This window comes from Gymnodraco acuticeps, unplaced genomic scaffold, assembly GCF_902827175.1.
Source record: "Gymnodraco acuticeps unplaced genomic scaffold, fGymAcu1.1, whole genome shotgun sequence".
In the NCBI taxonomy this organism is placed as follows: Eukaryota; Metazoa; Chordata; class Actinopteri; order Perciformes; family Bathydraconidae; genus Gymnodraco; species Gymnodraco acuticeps.
In genome coordinates, this window is record NW_022992206.1 from 907,171 (window position 1) to 923,646 (window position 16,476).

At 41.9% G+C, this 16,476-nt stretch overlaps 1 protein-coding gene across 1 annotated transcript in view; it reads left to right on the forward strand.

Moving 5' to 3' along the window:
• Nucleotides 1-2,360: 2,360 nt before the first annotated feature.
• The window catches only part of LOC117539523 (metabotropic glutamate receptor 4-like), a 221,139-nt gene continuing 207,023 nt past the window's right edge, over nucleotides 2,361-16,476 (forward strand). The window contains exon 1 of the mRNA XM_034205718.1: nucleotides 2,361-2,799. The gene's annotated coding sequence lies outside the window, so the exon portion shown is untranslated. The remainder of the gene's footprint in view (nucleotides 2,800-16,476) is intronic.

Below are 16,476 nucleotides of genomic sequence, written 5' to 3' on the forward strand. Positions count from 1 at the left end.
TCAGGCAGCCAGCATCTAAAACGAATACATCACTCTCCCATGGAGCATATGGCCGATCTGTCCGCCATGGCTGGACTGTTTCATCTTTATAAAAATATTGCTTCAAACAGACAGTGACAAAGTGACTCATCCTAACGCCTTCCAACTAGTGGGTGTGTGAGACAGTCAGAAACTCAATTCATATAATCAAATGCCAGCAGATCATCTGTAAACCCCCAGAGTTCGATATTAGTTGACACAGACTGATGAAAAGATGCAAGATACACACATCAGATTGTGTGTCAACTATTATTTGATTTTTTATTATTTTCTGATAGACTTCTAGTCTCTTCCTCCTCCTCCTTGTTCTTCTTTAAATCAAAAACTTTTAAAGCTCTTCTTCAGTCAGCGGAACATTCATGCAATGGCTAAAGTCTCTTTTGAAGGAGAGACAGTTAAAGGACTCTTTTTAGAGGAATGCATGAAGGGACAAAACAACTTAAAACAGGTCCGAGCTGTCCAAAGGTTTCTGTAAATCATACACGCGCTGCTGGAACTTTAGCCTTTAATGAATCCAATCAATAAAGTGAAAATCTTGTGACCTTAGAATTTAAATGTTGTATAATGTATAATGTATCCATGAAATGAGAGAAGTCTGGGGGCAGGCGATTATGCTTGAGAGGCTTGTCTTTTTTTGCTGGGATTTTCAATAGTGACTGGAATTAACATGGCTTAAATTCTCTCCGCCCCATAGCTAATTGAAACAAGTAATCTCCAGGGTTTGCCTTGCACAGGGGATGGGGAGGACTCAGCGGCGTAACATGTTATCCTCAGAGCAGACCCGCTCAACAACTTCCGCAGCAGAAAGCAAAGCAGGCATGATGGGTCTCCTGGTGGAAGTAAGTTCTGTATCCATTCTCCACAGCTAAATAATTCACTTGTTATGCTAACTATGCTAAACAGAAATAGAACACTGGTTTGAGGAGCTGACAGATGGGAGAGAGGCAATGCTTTGTGGGTTAATAAAAACATGTAAAACACTTTGTTGAATAATGTGTACAAGTTAGCTGTGTGATTTTTGTTTTGTTTTGTCCCCTGACGGTTCCCAAGACTGTCAGTCAGTCTAGTCGTGTAGCTGGAATTTGCTCCAGCAGAGGTGGGGATGAATATTCAGAGGCTCAGCTGCCTCCAAGGCCCACAGAGACATGGCACACATCCCCTCTAAGGACTCCCCCACCTCCCACCCCCCTCTATCCACACAAGATCCCCTCCACTTTCCCTGTGGTGGAGTCAGTCCAACACTCCACAGGTGTGACCCACTCAGACATGTGAAAGCCTCCGCACACGGCTCGGCCCTGTGATCGGAGAGAGCAGCTGCATACATACAGAAAGCTGAATTATCTCCACACGCCTTCTATTGGACACCATGGAAAATTAATCAATCCCTCCCCCCCCCCCCCTCCCCCAGGTCTGCAGGTTGCACAGACAAATGGATAGATGAGCAGGTGCTTTGTCTCTCTGCAACACACCCTGTAGACTTGCGAAGGTTAATAACCAAAAGATTGATCCATCAATCGCATTAAAGTCTCAAATAATAACGCTCCATGCTCGATTTAAAAGTAATTTCTCGCTTCTTTTGTTGGAAAATGTTGGACATATATATAGGTATGCCCTTCGACATGATTTTATACACTCCACAGAATGTGGCTGCTGATAGTCAGAGAAACACACACACACACACTCCACACATCCAGATTGAGTTTTTGCACTCAGTGATTGGACTTGATATGTTCGTCAATGTCTACGCACATCCTCCCAGGCACTTTGAGAGTCATAATATATGCTGCGCAACAGCACCTGTAACGCTGAGGCGACCCACAAGCGTCATATTTGAAACAATCACAGCACATCTCCTGTTGTTGTCACCGTGACAATTGAACTGATGGCGGGCTATCATATTGTAGGTCATTTGATCGCGCCAGAATATAATTAGACCAGACATGATTATATTAATTTGGCAGAATAGAACTGTTGCATCCTGTCCAAATGAACTGGTAAACCACATTTAATAGCCAGATCTTTAAAAACAGACTTTAATTAGACTATGAGTGCTTGTTTGTGACTTCACAGATCACATGCATCCCGACACAGAAGTCTGAAAAGGGTAAAAAAAGGGGGCGGCCAAATCGAAGAAGATTAAACAAAATGCAAAGCAAAGGCTTCATGTCACACTTTCACTATGACACTGCCAAAACGCTGGTGGTATTACATGCTGTAATCTGGCATTCACACATTTCCCCCCTCCTCATTCATTGATGGTGCATTTCTTCTCTAATAAAGGCGGTGTGCTGCGATGCCTGTAACATCAATCACATCCAGTGCATGGGGCGCGTATCGTCTTCCGTCTATCAGCTTGCACGTGCTCTCGCCTCGGGTGTGGGATGTGTTCTTCTCCGCTCTATTATCCCGTAAAAATCAGATTCTCTCTTCGCAGGAGCTGTGTTGGTAAGTGGCCGTGCTGGACGTGCCATTTATTTCCCATTCGCACACAGCCTAAAGTTGGGACTTAAGACTTTCAGCACCACTTTTCCGTGGACTGAGCTCGCTATGATTTTGGGGGGTCGACGCAGCATCGAAATGCGTGTGGATTCCTTTTGGATACTATTCAGAAACAATGTTTAGGTGTTGATTTACAAAACAACAAGCCAGTATCGCTCAAGAAATCCTCCCTTCACATATTGATACACCCAACAATATACGATTTTGCTTTGGATATGGGTCACTTCTTATGAAAGGATTCTTCGTGTGCAAGAGATAGAGGTAAGTACAGCCACCCAAGCGGCACAAATTGATCATTAACCGCAATCAAATGTTTAAACAAAAACGTCGTGACTTAAATATACTGAAGTCTTCACGCTGAAGACGATACGATCCAGGATTAAAATATGGGAAAACAACAAACATTATTTTACGCAAGTTGCATGTTTTAATGTTGTTTCTTATTTAGATTAATCAATTATTTATATTTTTGTGACAGTTTTGAAAAAGTAGATATCTGGATTTGCTGTAACCAGGAGTGCTACGCCCAGCACTGAGGGTGCATTGATTGTTTTTACGCTTTAAGGCGCAGCGTTTTATGTGGAGCTCTGTGCCTCGCTGCGCTGCAGAGGCGCCCCACGTATCACACATAATGATGAAAGAAGGACTTAATAACCAAAATACTGGAGCTACAGGCTTAAAACATGATTATAGTTTCAGCTTTGAATGCACTGATCACACCCAACCATGGAAACATGTGTTTTTTCTGCACAAGAACTGACTCTGAGTGGCAACAGCAGGAACAGCCGCTTCCTCCTCCCCAGCTCTCCCAGATTTATCTCATCTACACCTCTGTGTTTCGTGTCTCCCTCTCAGCCCTGGAACGAGTTGAGTCACGTAGTGGAGCACCCTGGCTGGGTGGTGTTTTGTGTTGGGGTGAACAGTGTGTGAACCATCGATGTTAGTCCCTGTGTGTGCAGATGTGCAGCCTCCTGGCAGTGGGAGCGAGGCTGGAGACAGAGCTGCTGATGTGAGACTGCTGTGCATGCCCCTCTGCAAACTTTAATAGGTTACTTAGGCATGCATGGTTGTTACCTCAAGGCCATTATTTTGTTGACAAGGATGTATATTATGCACTGTTTGTGTACATGCTTTGTTGGCATATAAACCAAGGCTGGAGGGTGGTGGTCAAGGTCCAAGATACCTGACACACATGAAAACATGATATTAATATACCGCTTCCATTTTGGACTGCTCCCTCAGGCCTTTTTGTGGGGCCAGAGATTAGCTTGGTGCTATCTTACTCTCATTGCTCTAATTCATGGTGGGGGGCTGCTATGATTGCAGTCAAATATGCCATTGTCTGCATTCCCTCTGAACTTACAGCCAAGAGGGGAAATGTTCCTCATATCAGTGGGCAATTATCTAAAGAGTCTGACTCAGCAAAAGAGAGATTTTAATTCAATCTTGGCCAGCCTCTGAGCCCCCACGAGATGGATTTGATGTCTTATGCTGGGTTATTCTTGTTGGCGTGTTCTTCACAAACCGCAGTGACTGATGGTCTACCTGGATCTCGCTACAAAGCATGCTTAAGGAATCTCCCTACAAAGAGAGATTTGGAGCCATACTGTGTGTGTAGATTGTAGCAAGGAGGAAGGTGCAGGGTTTATTCAAACAGACTTAGATTTACTTTGCTGAGCTTTGCCTGGCTTATCTTGTCCTCCGAGTTAGTTTAGCAAGTGCAGACTCAGCGTTAGACCCCTGGTTTGCCTACTGCTAAGGTCTCTTTAAAGTGTCATAGGCCGGAGTGTAAGAAGCTATGATGAGATACTGTAGCATTGCCTCATTCTTTGTTTAATAATACACAGGGGCGCACCAGCATACTGTAGATTAGCTTGGAATGCAAATGCGTCTTTACATTTCATTCTGTTGGCATATAGGGGCAAATAATGAACATATATTGGCTTGATGGAGACCACAATGATCAAAGTGAGTGAGTGGGGGTGATTCTGCTCTCCAGCTTGCAGAGAGTCGCCAGTATATATCCTCTTCTTTTACTGTAAACTGCTGCCTGCATGGATCCAAGAGCAACAATGCAATAAACAAACGTGTGCTCTGTTTCCCAAAACATGGTTGAATTCCCGATAGACCTCCATTGTTCCCTTTTACAAACGCTTGTGCTGGGAAAGAGAAAATGTGTGTGTGTGCAGTGTACATAGCCCAGGTTCGAGCTTCACTCTCCTCCCGGCAGACGCCATCTGCTCACTGGGGAGGTTTTCCAAACAATTCCATAATAAAGACAGGGGAAATGAGAAACATGGCTGCACTACACACAGGCTCAGATGTGTTTTTTCTTTAAAATGAAAAACAGGTCACAAAAGGCAACAGTAAAATTAGCCCACGTACCTACAGTAAATAACTACATGACTAGGTCAAAATCCATGCCCTAATTAATGCCTTCATGTTGCATTAGCAGATGTATGTGTAAACAAATACACAAATACACACACCTAAGTATTTTAAAAGCATTTTTTCATCTGGTAATTTGTCGGTTTTTCAAGAAAACATCCTACAATTAGTGGACCACATTTAATCGCTCTGAGGACAGTTTCTTTGTATTTTAAACATTAATGGCATACAATGTTGTCAAATATATATCACAGTCTATCCTATTTAAGCTAATGGTTACATGGTGCCTACTATATGGAATGTATCAGCAGGATGGCCTGAAAACCATTTATTCTGAATTATAATGGACTATTGACTCTCAGTCAGAAGATGCCCTATTTTAGGCTGATGGATGGAAATTAGGTCTTTGTCCATGTAACAGGCAATCACACATAAACCGACACTATTATCCCTCTGGCTCTCTGCTTTTTAAATGTTGTGCATTAGGTTGGACATTTTGAGAAAAAGCAACAGGTAGAAATTAGACCTTTGAATTGCATTTTAACATCAGTAATACATCTTTTAAAGTCATTCGCTGCCGAATACTGACCTCCATTGAGTAGGGTGACTTTCGCACAGAGCATGGATTCACCCCTTATTATATTTCTGACATATCATTAATTCTGAAATAGTGTGGAAAAACGATTGGATTTTGGATTATTAACAATGTGGAGAAACAACAACACTAAGATGAAGAAGAGTGATGTTGTGTAGTTCCTGAGTCATCATACATGCAGATTCTTCCTAGGGCAGCGTTGTGTGAAATGGAGTGTGAAATGAGTGCACTTTACATCCCTGCAGTGGATTATACACATTATCTTACACCGGGGTTCGAGAGCGTCTTGCCTCTCGCCTGGAAATCTGTCATCAAGTAACACTCGCCTTTACTCAAGTCCATTTAATGTTCCTCACACGCCTCAGTCCTGTTCTATCAGTCCATGCCTGGAGGTCCACAACCGAGTGAAATATTGTCTTCAGACGTATTTGAACTTATTTTGAGAACAACACAGTGCTAGCTTTATAATTGTCAATCACCAAAAAGTACCCCAACTAACTAAACCGTTTTCTGCTCTTCATTTTTCCCTTTATAAAAAAAGATTGTTGTACGCCTGTCATCTTGATGGAGCAGAAATGTGCTTTGCTGTGCTTATAGTTGCATCATAAATAAACACCTCTATTGAAGTTAAATTCAACTCAAAGCACTTTGACACATAACACCTGCATTGCTTATGTATTTTGCATTTTTCCTGTTTTGATGTATTTTTCTTATTTATTTTGTTGCTGGAACAAACATAGAATACACTTTACATTAATATGTTTGCAATGCAGATGCAATGGAAAACTTTATAGGGCATATTTACCTAAGAACTAAATTACCAAATACATTTGTTGTTGTTTTAATATTGCAGCACACATATGTACGTAAAATGTGAGTGAATACAAATATATAATGTATTTGAAAAAGAAAATGACCAATAGGAAGTAAAAAACTAAAATAGTAAAAAGATACAAAGTACTTTTTGTTATGCAACAATGTTCACTGCACAGGCAGCAGTGGGTCTGCATCACAGAATAGCGCAGTAGAGGCATCACTCTGTTACTTTTACCTTTTTCCTCATAACTGGCCTAAATGCAGTGGGGGAAATATTGTAAGCATAAAAAGAACAGCTGAGATCACAGATACAGCCTCATGTTGAGTTGTCCTTATGTGCCTAAAGGTCTATTTTAGCTGCAAATGAACTTTTCCTCTTTTGGGGTTGACATTTTGTGACACTACAAACTGTAAGGACTGCAGTTGAAGAAGATAAGACAGTTGGATGGAAAAAGGCGAGAAATGTACTTAACTTTAAATGCTTTGAATTTCACACCTTAGGTAAAAATTGCAACAACTATTTTTGGCCACTTGGGGGCACTGAAAACACCTGTTAAAAATATACCTGACATAGCACCACCTTTAAAATGGTTATTTTAGCAAACACCTGCTTTTTTTTTTAAAGATTCAACAGTAACGACATTTATATTCCTTATTTGTGTTTCTGATATATATTTTCACTCTCTTTTAGCTCTGTTCTTTTCTCCCTCTCCTTGGCTGCTTAATGCTCCATTTTGTTCATCAGTTAGGCACTGGCTGTGTCTGTCTGCTGTTTGGTGCATGTCCTGTTTAAAAAAAAAAGCTTTTTCAGTAGAAACAGCTGCCTGCATGCTGTAGCCGTAAATTGACACTATGAGAGCGATGAGAGTAAACCAATACAGTCAAGTCGGCTGTAAAACCAAAATAATGAGCTAAAAGGTACACAGCTCAGCAGAGTCGTACAGGACTACTTTCACATCACACAGTCATTTGATCCATTGTTAATGTATAAACATATTGTTTCTAGCTGCTTTAAATATAGCAATATTCAATGAAATACATAACTCAGAAGGATAGATTTAAAAAACACGACTAATCATGATGAACAATAATATGTGCCAGCAAGTGATGTCATCTTTATATGAGTATTTATTTTAAAATTAATTTAAACAATGATGAAGGAGACAAATGTATGAGGATTGGAACAATAGCAAATGAAATCACTATAACGGTATTGTTGCAATAGCTAAAGAAAATGTAAAAAAATTAAATAATGCTGTCAGTCTCTTGATATATCTTTAACTTCATTTAATATGTGTTTTGTCTCTCTTTATGCAAATCAATGACGCTCAAATTGAGCAACCATGAAAATGTCTGTAACCAGAGATCCAATAGGCACCGAAGTATTTACGTAATATTAATAACCTACACAATTCTTTACCCGTCACAGTTATCGTTTATCCTGGTATATTGCAAACCCCATTGGAGCCTTTCAAATATCATACGTCAAGTTATATCAACATATCAAGGGATGGGATCTTCCCTCCCTGGGCCCTCAGCTCCCCTTAAGCTCCTTCACTGCCACCCTTCAAACCTCCTTCCTTACCCCCTGCTGTTCCTCTATTTTGCATTGACAAATCCATTAACATATAGACATTGGCCTTTCCAAAACAATATATTAACGTAGCACCTGAATGCTTTCTTTTCTTGACATTAAATCATGGCTGCCATAAAGGAGAGCTGTGACTCTCATGTTCCCCTTTTTTTAAACCAAAGAATGAAAGTTAAAATGACACCCAATGTGAGAGCCAGGTCTGAGAATGAGAGATGTGACAGCCATTATGTTGCCAGCAACTCTTACCTCCCATTTTCCAAACTGTGATTTCTTCACCTGCTACTCGTTGTGTAATGTTTGCTGATTGCAGTGCTCCTGTATTGCACCTGCATAATGAAATGATAGAAAAAGGAGCTGCTCTCACATTCCAGCTACTCAGTAACCACATTTAGATACTCTTTGTTCTCTCCTCTTAACCGCCATTACAACCCAGAACAGCTAAGGTGCTTTTCGTGGGAAAAAAACTTCAGATAGATAGATACTTTCTGAGCTGCTAAATTCAGATTAAACATAGTAAAAACAAAAAAATTATAGTGTCCGTCCAAAAAAGAAAAAAATTACTTATAGTGAAAACCAGGGCTGTCCCTCAATACAGGTAGATCACGCAGACTGCGTGGGGCCTCACCTCGCGGAGGGAGCCTCAACTGAGCCGCAAATGCGGCGCACCATGCGCTTATGCGGCGCAATTAGTGTGGCGCGGCACGGTTTCACTAGCACCCCGACGCTCGCGAAACAGGGGGCCTCACCATCTAACTTTGCGTGGGGTCTCAAGTTGGCCAGGGATGGCCCTTGAATGATGGGATGGTAGACTAAAAGCTTTAGGAATCCAAACTATAACATATAATAAGTACCCTGTATCAGGATTGATGCAAAACAACTGACATTTGACATTTTTAGAGAGGTTTAGCAAAACAAAAACACTTCTGGGGTCATTTGGGTGGATTTGCCATAACTCTGGCCCCCCTCGGTCGATTTTGATGATTGACACCTCTTTTTAACCGTTAGAGCCAATGGAATCGAGGAGAAGTTCCTAAATCCATCTATCTAAACATTTCCATTGAGGAGTGAGAGTGATGCGCACGCAGTTTGCCCAAAACCGGAAGCTGGGTTGTAGCTCTATAGCAGCTAATATGAAATCTCAGTTTTTGACAAAAATTGAATGATGGATTATCAGTAATTATTTCAAAGTGACACAGACACATTGGATTAACGTTCAGCAGCGTTATTCTCGTTGTAATGCCATTGAACACAACTTTTGATCAGAAAAACAGCAAAGGTAAGACATATTTGCCGTTTTGGCTCAGTAAAGCTACGCTGTGTGTTGTCTGGGTTTGCCTAAACTGCCGTGAGTTTTGGTCGCACAGTGATGATACTTATACCTCTAGAATCTGTGGAATATCAGCTTTAATCTGATATATTTGTTTGTGCAGATTCGATAAGTAATAAAGTATTTTTCTACCGTGAGTTCTGTGCTAAGTGCGTTAGCATTTCTTCGCTCAGGGCTAATTCAGAGGCTCGGCGTTAGAGTTGTGTTTTGTTTCGGTAAAAATGGTTCATATAGTCAGTTTCCCGTTAAGTGAGTATTACACGTTAATATAGGTTGTTAAATGTTAAGAAGCCCTCAGACCAGAGTCCTGCACGAGTCTGATTTTCAAGACCTGCTCCCGCCCCGCACCCGCAACGTGCAATACCGAACCCGCCCCGCTACCCGCACATATTGCCAATTAGTCCGCAACCCGACCCGTCGGCACAAGATCCGCAACCCGACCCGAACCCGCATATATATGAGCAGTGAAAACGTGCAATTATTAACACACGACCCGATGCATGACTCTGCCTCAGACGCTGTTTCTTGCAGATGTTGCGTTTTTGACGTGGGTCACAACATTTGTTATTGTGTGCTGTATTGTGTGTATGTGTACCAATTAAATGTTGATTTAATTCAAGTTCTAGGTTGCAGAAGCCAAAAATCGAAAGCTTAAACTGATTAGCCGCCCCTTTAATTTGCAGTAAATTCGTTTTTTGGCCACTTGGGGGCAGCACAACAAGCTGGAGCTGACATATTATCACACATACATGTTAGCAAACATTGGTATAACACATCCAGCAACATAAGCATCACTTTGCAGTTGTGTTTGTGTTCACCTGATAAATGTCCAATATTCAGTAGTTTTTTTTATCTTTGTTGTGCCTCCTCAACTCCTGGGGGGAATCTATCTCTAGCTGCTAAATGCTCCACTATGTTTACATGCTAGGCTGCCTGATGATAACCTTCAAGGGATTGCCTAGACATCCCAAATCCTAAGTTGACACAAAAACAGATAGGCCTACTGAGTTTTAAACTGATGTGTTGGAGGTGGAGACATATGATTTGGTTTCAGGCCAAATATACAGTCCAAAATACAAAAACAAACAATTATGTCAAGGAACGCATAACAAATATAACAAAATCAAAGAAACCAATGACTTAGCTCCCAAACTACCGCTACCAAGCGGGAAGGGGTGTTAGACAGAGAGGGGGATGAGCTGTTCCCCACGCAGGCAGCAACACCGCTCCTTATGTAGGTGAGTTATATCAGGAATGAGACAATCCCTCTCACGCTGATTGCAAATACAATTGATCATGTTCTGTAGGTTGGTAACTATGGTACAAGCAACCCCCTAATGCTGCATATAGTAATTTCATTCATTTTTCGTAAACTGTAAAATTATACACTTTACAACATCAGGAAGATACGTCCCCAGCTGACACAGAAAGCGACTCAGGTTCTGGTCCAGGCTCTCGTCATCTCACGCCTAGACTACTGCAACTCCCTCCTGGCTGGTCTACCTGCATGTGCCATCCGACCTCTGCAGCTCATCCAGAATGCAGCAGCTCGTCTGGTCTTCAACCTTCCTAAATGTTCCCACACCACTCTGCTCCTCCGCTCCCTTCACTGGCTTCCGGTAACTGCTAGAATCCACTTCAAGACAATGGTACTTGCGTACCATGCTGCGAATGGATCTGGCCCTTCCTACATCCAGGACATGGTTAAACCGTACACCCCAGCACGTGCACTACGCTCTGCATCAACCAAACGGCTCGCTACACCCTCGCTGCGAAGGGGACCCAAGTTCCCATCAGCAAAAACACGTGGGTTTGCTATCCTGGCTCCAAAATGGTGGAATGAGCTCCCCATTGAAATCAGGACAGCAGATAGCTTACACATCTTCCGGGGGAGACTGAAAACTCATCTCTTTCGACTCCACTTCGAGCGATAGAACTATTAACAAAGCACTTGTATACATTACATTACATTGCATTTAGCTGACGCTTTTGTCCAAAGCGACTTACAATAAGTACATTCGACCAGGAAGACACAACCTTGAAGAAAACAGAATCATATAAGTATATCAGGTTTCATAGAGCCAAACATTTCAAGTGCTACTCAACTGGCTTTAGGTAATCCAGTCCTTTATTGGTATAAAAGTGCTTCGTTAATCGTTCTAACGCTCGAAGTGGAGTCGAAAGAGATGAGTTTTCAGTTTGCGCCGGAAGATGTGCAAGCTATCTGCCGTCCTGATGTCAATGGGGAGCTCATTCCACCATCTTGGAGCCAGGATAGCAAACCCACGTGTTTTCGCCGATGGGAACTTGGGTCCCCCTCGCAGCGAGGGCGCAACGAGTCGTTTGGCTGATGCAGAGCGTAGTGCACGCGCTGGGGTGTACGGTTTAACCATGTCCTGGATGTAGGAAGGGCCAGATCCATTCGCAGCACGGTAAGCAAGTACCAGTGTCTTGAAGTGGATTCTAATATATACTAATAAAGGACTGGCTTATCTAAAGCCAGTTGAGTAGCACTTGAAATGTTTTTGCTCTATGAAGCCTGATGTACTTATATGATTCTGTTTTCTTCAAGGTTGTATCTTGCTGGTTAAATGCACTTATTGTAAGTCACTTTGGATAAAAGCGTCAGCTAAATGCAATGTAATGTAATATAGCTGTTTTATGGGCATATACAAAAACAAAATGAGAATAACAAAATCAGCATCAGAATCAGATTCAGGATTATAAATACTTCATTAATCCCTGATGGGAAGTAGGATTTTATTATAAAATAAATGATCAATTAAAACATTTTATAAACTTAGAAGAGTTAAGTAAAAATGTGCACACTGTACTGCAATTATTGCAACAATATATATATGAAGATATGTTTATAATGGTGTAAACTGTAGTGTATTAATATAAATAATATCTGACGGAAAGAACATACAAATGCTTTATAAATGCATCGGCAATTGTGCCCCTTGAAATGATATGACTAAAGACAGCAACCTTGAGATGTGAAATAACAATACCTGGAACATGTGCAGTGGTGAGCAGCAGCAGAAGATAATAGGTGTATATTGAGTACTGCGCACAATACACTCACTAAAGGTCAGGGCATTATTATAGTTCTGGATGAATGTTGACAAAGTATACAGATGTCTTACGTGGTTGTTTATCCCTCCAACAGAGTTGCACACACTTGTAGAGTTTATACCAAGAAGCAATAAAGCTGTTCTGGCTGCTTGTGATGGCACTAACACCTTTATGTTTGTTTTTCCTTTCATTCGTCACAGTTAGTCACAAATCCATATGGTGAATGCTTCCCATACTCTAACATGCTGCCTTTGTTCTAGTTATTGCAGTCATGGGCACAATGGGATCCATTTTGTGGAGAATAACGCCCCCAAAGATTGGTGTCGAACAGGAAACACAGGCGCGCACAGATGTCATGATGCCTGAATGTGTTTCTGTGTAATGAGCACAAGTTTGAATTTTACTTTCCCTTTTTTAGGACTCTACTTGAAACTATCCATTTAACACGCTCAAGGTGTGAGGCTGCTGAGTGGATTTCAGGTTATGTAGTTACATCATTTATAATAAAACCTTGCAGGTGCACTACTCCTAACCACTCTGTTGCTTCACTCCCAATTGGGACAGCATAAAGTTTTAATGGCAGTTTTTACATTGGCTTCTTCAATGACCCCTCCGATGCAAACAACATTTCCACACACTTTTCAGCACAGGTGTTTATAAAGGAGCTGCAATTATTGTTGGCTCAAACATCGGCATTACAAATGGATGCCTGAGATGTCACCATTGGACGAATCCGGTTTTCACACTCTGCCGGCTTGGAGGAAGGTGTTTTGATTAAAAAAAATGTCTCTGCTCTGAAATAGATTGCTGGGTTTTGCTGTGATAAGATTAGTATGGTGCAGGTTCTGGAGAATCAACAGAACATGAAGGAAGCTTCATAGCCTCTATATGGCTGATGTGCCCTGGAATTAGTGTCTAAGGGCACCACAGCGAGGTTGGAAGCCTCAGATGTCCTGTGGTGATTCATTTAAGTTTGCAACGGCTGATTAAACTGCCTCTGACTTATTTTTTAACAAAGCACGACAGGGTGACAGTTTGACAGTGAAACCTGTTTTAAATCTGCAGTGCAACTTTACAGCCACCAGTGGCATTAGCTTATTGAAGTGAAACTTGCAATCACTGGTGCAGATTTACTTGCAGACGCACAAAGGCAGACTGGTAAAACTCAATTTAGGTGATAATTTACCTCAATTGCAACTCCAACAGGTTAACCTATGTCTCAAATAGTGGTTGAAAATGAATGTGTGTGCATGAATGTGTTTGCACACACATTCAATTAATGTTGAGGTTGCATTTACGAAAGATAGAACTGAAGAAAGAAGGCAGGTAGAGATAAAGAAAACTTGGAACACGCAGAGAGGGATTTGTGCTAAATTGAGGTGTGCAAGTTATTTCTAAATGTTTCAAATAAAAAAGGTAGCTTGAGCAGACTTATCTGCACAAACACATGTGGATATTTACTGAGTATTCATGCTATTTCTTTAATCCTCTACATGTGTGCCTCATTAGCAGGGGCTGCCTAAAATAAAATCAGAAACCTATATCTCCTCTGACCAACTGCTGCACATGAAAGCAGAATGTGATTTAAGTTCTGCAAATATCTGTCTCATCCACATCCACCTATACTTTGCACACATAGCACCGAAGCATATGTGCAAGGTGTTGAAAAACACACACACACACACACACACACACACACACACACACACACACACACACACACACACACACACACACACACACACACACACACACACACACACACACACACTATTCTACATTCTCGGGGAAAATAGACACTTGCAGCATGCTTTACATATGATGTATTACACATATCTACAGACATGCAAATCACAAATGCACGCACAGCTGGGGGGTGGTTGCAAAGAGAGTGAGTCCATGAGCTGTATGACAGCTCTTCTTAGATCCCTCTCGCCCACCGTGGGTGTTTTGTCTTTCCCACGAGGGATGCTCGTTGTTTTGCGGAGGCAGGTTCAGCTCTAGGATTAATGAAAAGCTCCATCTTAGTCATGAAAAGAGCATTTTCACAATCTATTTAACATCATGCATACCAAAGGCTCACATTAGGCTCAGTTGACTTATGCTCGCCTACAGCAGTGTTTTTTCTGATGCATTCATTGCCACTGCTGTGATTTTCTTTGGGTAAGCTGCCCCCTCTAGCCGTGCCCATTGAGTCTCTTGCATTTCTCATGTTCACTGTCAGAAAACTCATTCTTCAGCGCTACATGAAATATGGCACGCTACTGGAAGTCTGAGGGACTTATTGAAGAAATTAGAGTAATAAGGCTTCCCAGGACTTTAGTGGCCTTCTTTGGTAATGTCTTTTTCTCGCCTGTCTGGTGATAGATCCACAGAAACAGAGGATTCAGTGGCACAGAGCATGGTAGTAGCCAATTAAGTCAAACCTTTATAGGTCAAACACAGCACTCTGTTAGCTTTCTGCGAGTGGTGCCAGCTCAATGGATTTTAATGCAGGATGTCTTTATCTCAGTGGCCAGGCTGACCCGACAAAGACTAAAGTGGTGCAATAGGCTGCAGCGGAAAAGCTCACAGAAGTGCATTCCATGAGTGCTGGATGTTATTTCAGTGGTTGCTTCTGTTCAATTATTTAGGGCAAGTCGTTGTAATTACACAGTGATACATTGAGGACGATTAGGGTTGTGGTGTCTACATCATCACAGGATCGCAGGACTACGTGATGAATAGAGGTGGGAAGTAGTGGAGTACAAATACTTCGTTACTGTACTTAAGTACATTTTTCAGGTATCAGTACTTTACTCCACTACTTGTTTTTCTGACTTACTTTTACTTCTTACATTTTTAACACAAATACCTGCACTTTCTACTTCTTACATTTTCAAAACAGGCTCGTTACTTTAGTTTTAATCTGTGTTTGGTGGCGTGATCATTATTATTTAGAGTCATTGCGTGCCTGATTGATTTGAACACGATCCGTGTATCCATCATTTCCTGGTCTTCTCTAAAGAAGAGGGACCAATGAAAACGTTGTCATGTTGCCGTTGTTCAGCATCGAAACATTCATTAGCTAACAATGACATTATTGTTCTATTAATATAAAGGGAGGTCAGTTACTCTTTAAAACAGTTGGTAGTTATGGATACATTTTACTTAAGTACATTTTGAAGCCCATACTTCTTTACTTTTACTTGAGTAAAGAAGTTTAGTCAGTACTTCTAATTTCCCCAAAGTATTTTTAAACACGAGTATCTGTACTTCTACTTGAGTAAAGGATGTTTGTACTTTTGCCATCTCTGTTGATGAACTCAAAGACATTCCAGGAAGTGCTGCGCGGCCCTGCTCGCCTCAACCGCCCCCTTTCCCTTTAGCCCTGTCAGCAATTTCTCTCCTGTGAGTGGCTGGCGTCAGGCCGGCCTTCTCAGAGCTCTTAAAAGGCTGTTAAAGGTCCTTGTGAGACATGGCCCCTATCCCTCCACCGCCACCCACACCATCCACCCAGCCTGCCCACAAAGCCCTCTAAGCAATCACAGCTTCTCAGGATGTCAGCTAACATTACTGTAACCCCACTTACGCCTGTGATCAGGGCTCAGCCATGCAAGGGGAACTGGGGCAAAGCCAAGGAAGGCACTCGCCCATGGCAGCCGAGGGAGAGACCGGTCGACTCCGCCACGCTGACCTTTGAGGGCCTTTCGAGGATTGGGATGCGATGGCGTGGGCGATGAATGATAGTGAAAGTAATGCTCTGATTCATTTGTTGCTGTAAACACAATGACTAGCACAGCAGAACAAGATGCAGCTGAGGACTAAAATAAGACACAAATGTCATCCAATTCACTTTTTTTAAAGGTGAAGACAACTGGAGGGCCCATTATGTGGCCCCGGCTCTCTTGCCCTGTCCAGGTTGGTTTGTTTGTCATGGTGAAATGGCAGGACTGCAAATTCTGCCTGACAGCTCAAGCTCCCCTTAGGGAGACTAAGTGGTGTCAACCTGTCGTAGTCACATACTGTTGCTGACAAGGTGATGATGAACACCTTTCATTAAAAAGCAGAAGCTGGACTTTTCCTCTGAGAGAAGATGTTCCGGTCTTAATGTCAAAGGGAAAGGATAGGAGACTGGGACGGGAAGCCTTGGGGCCCAAA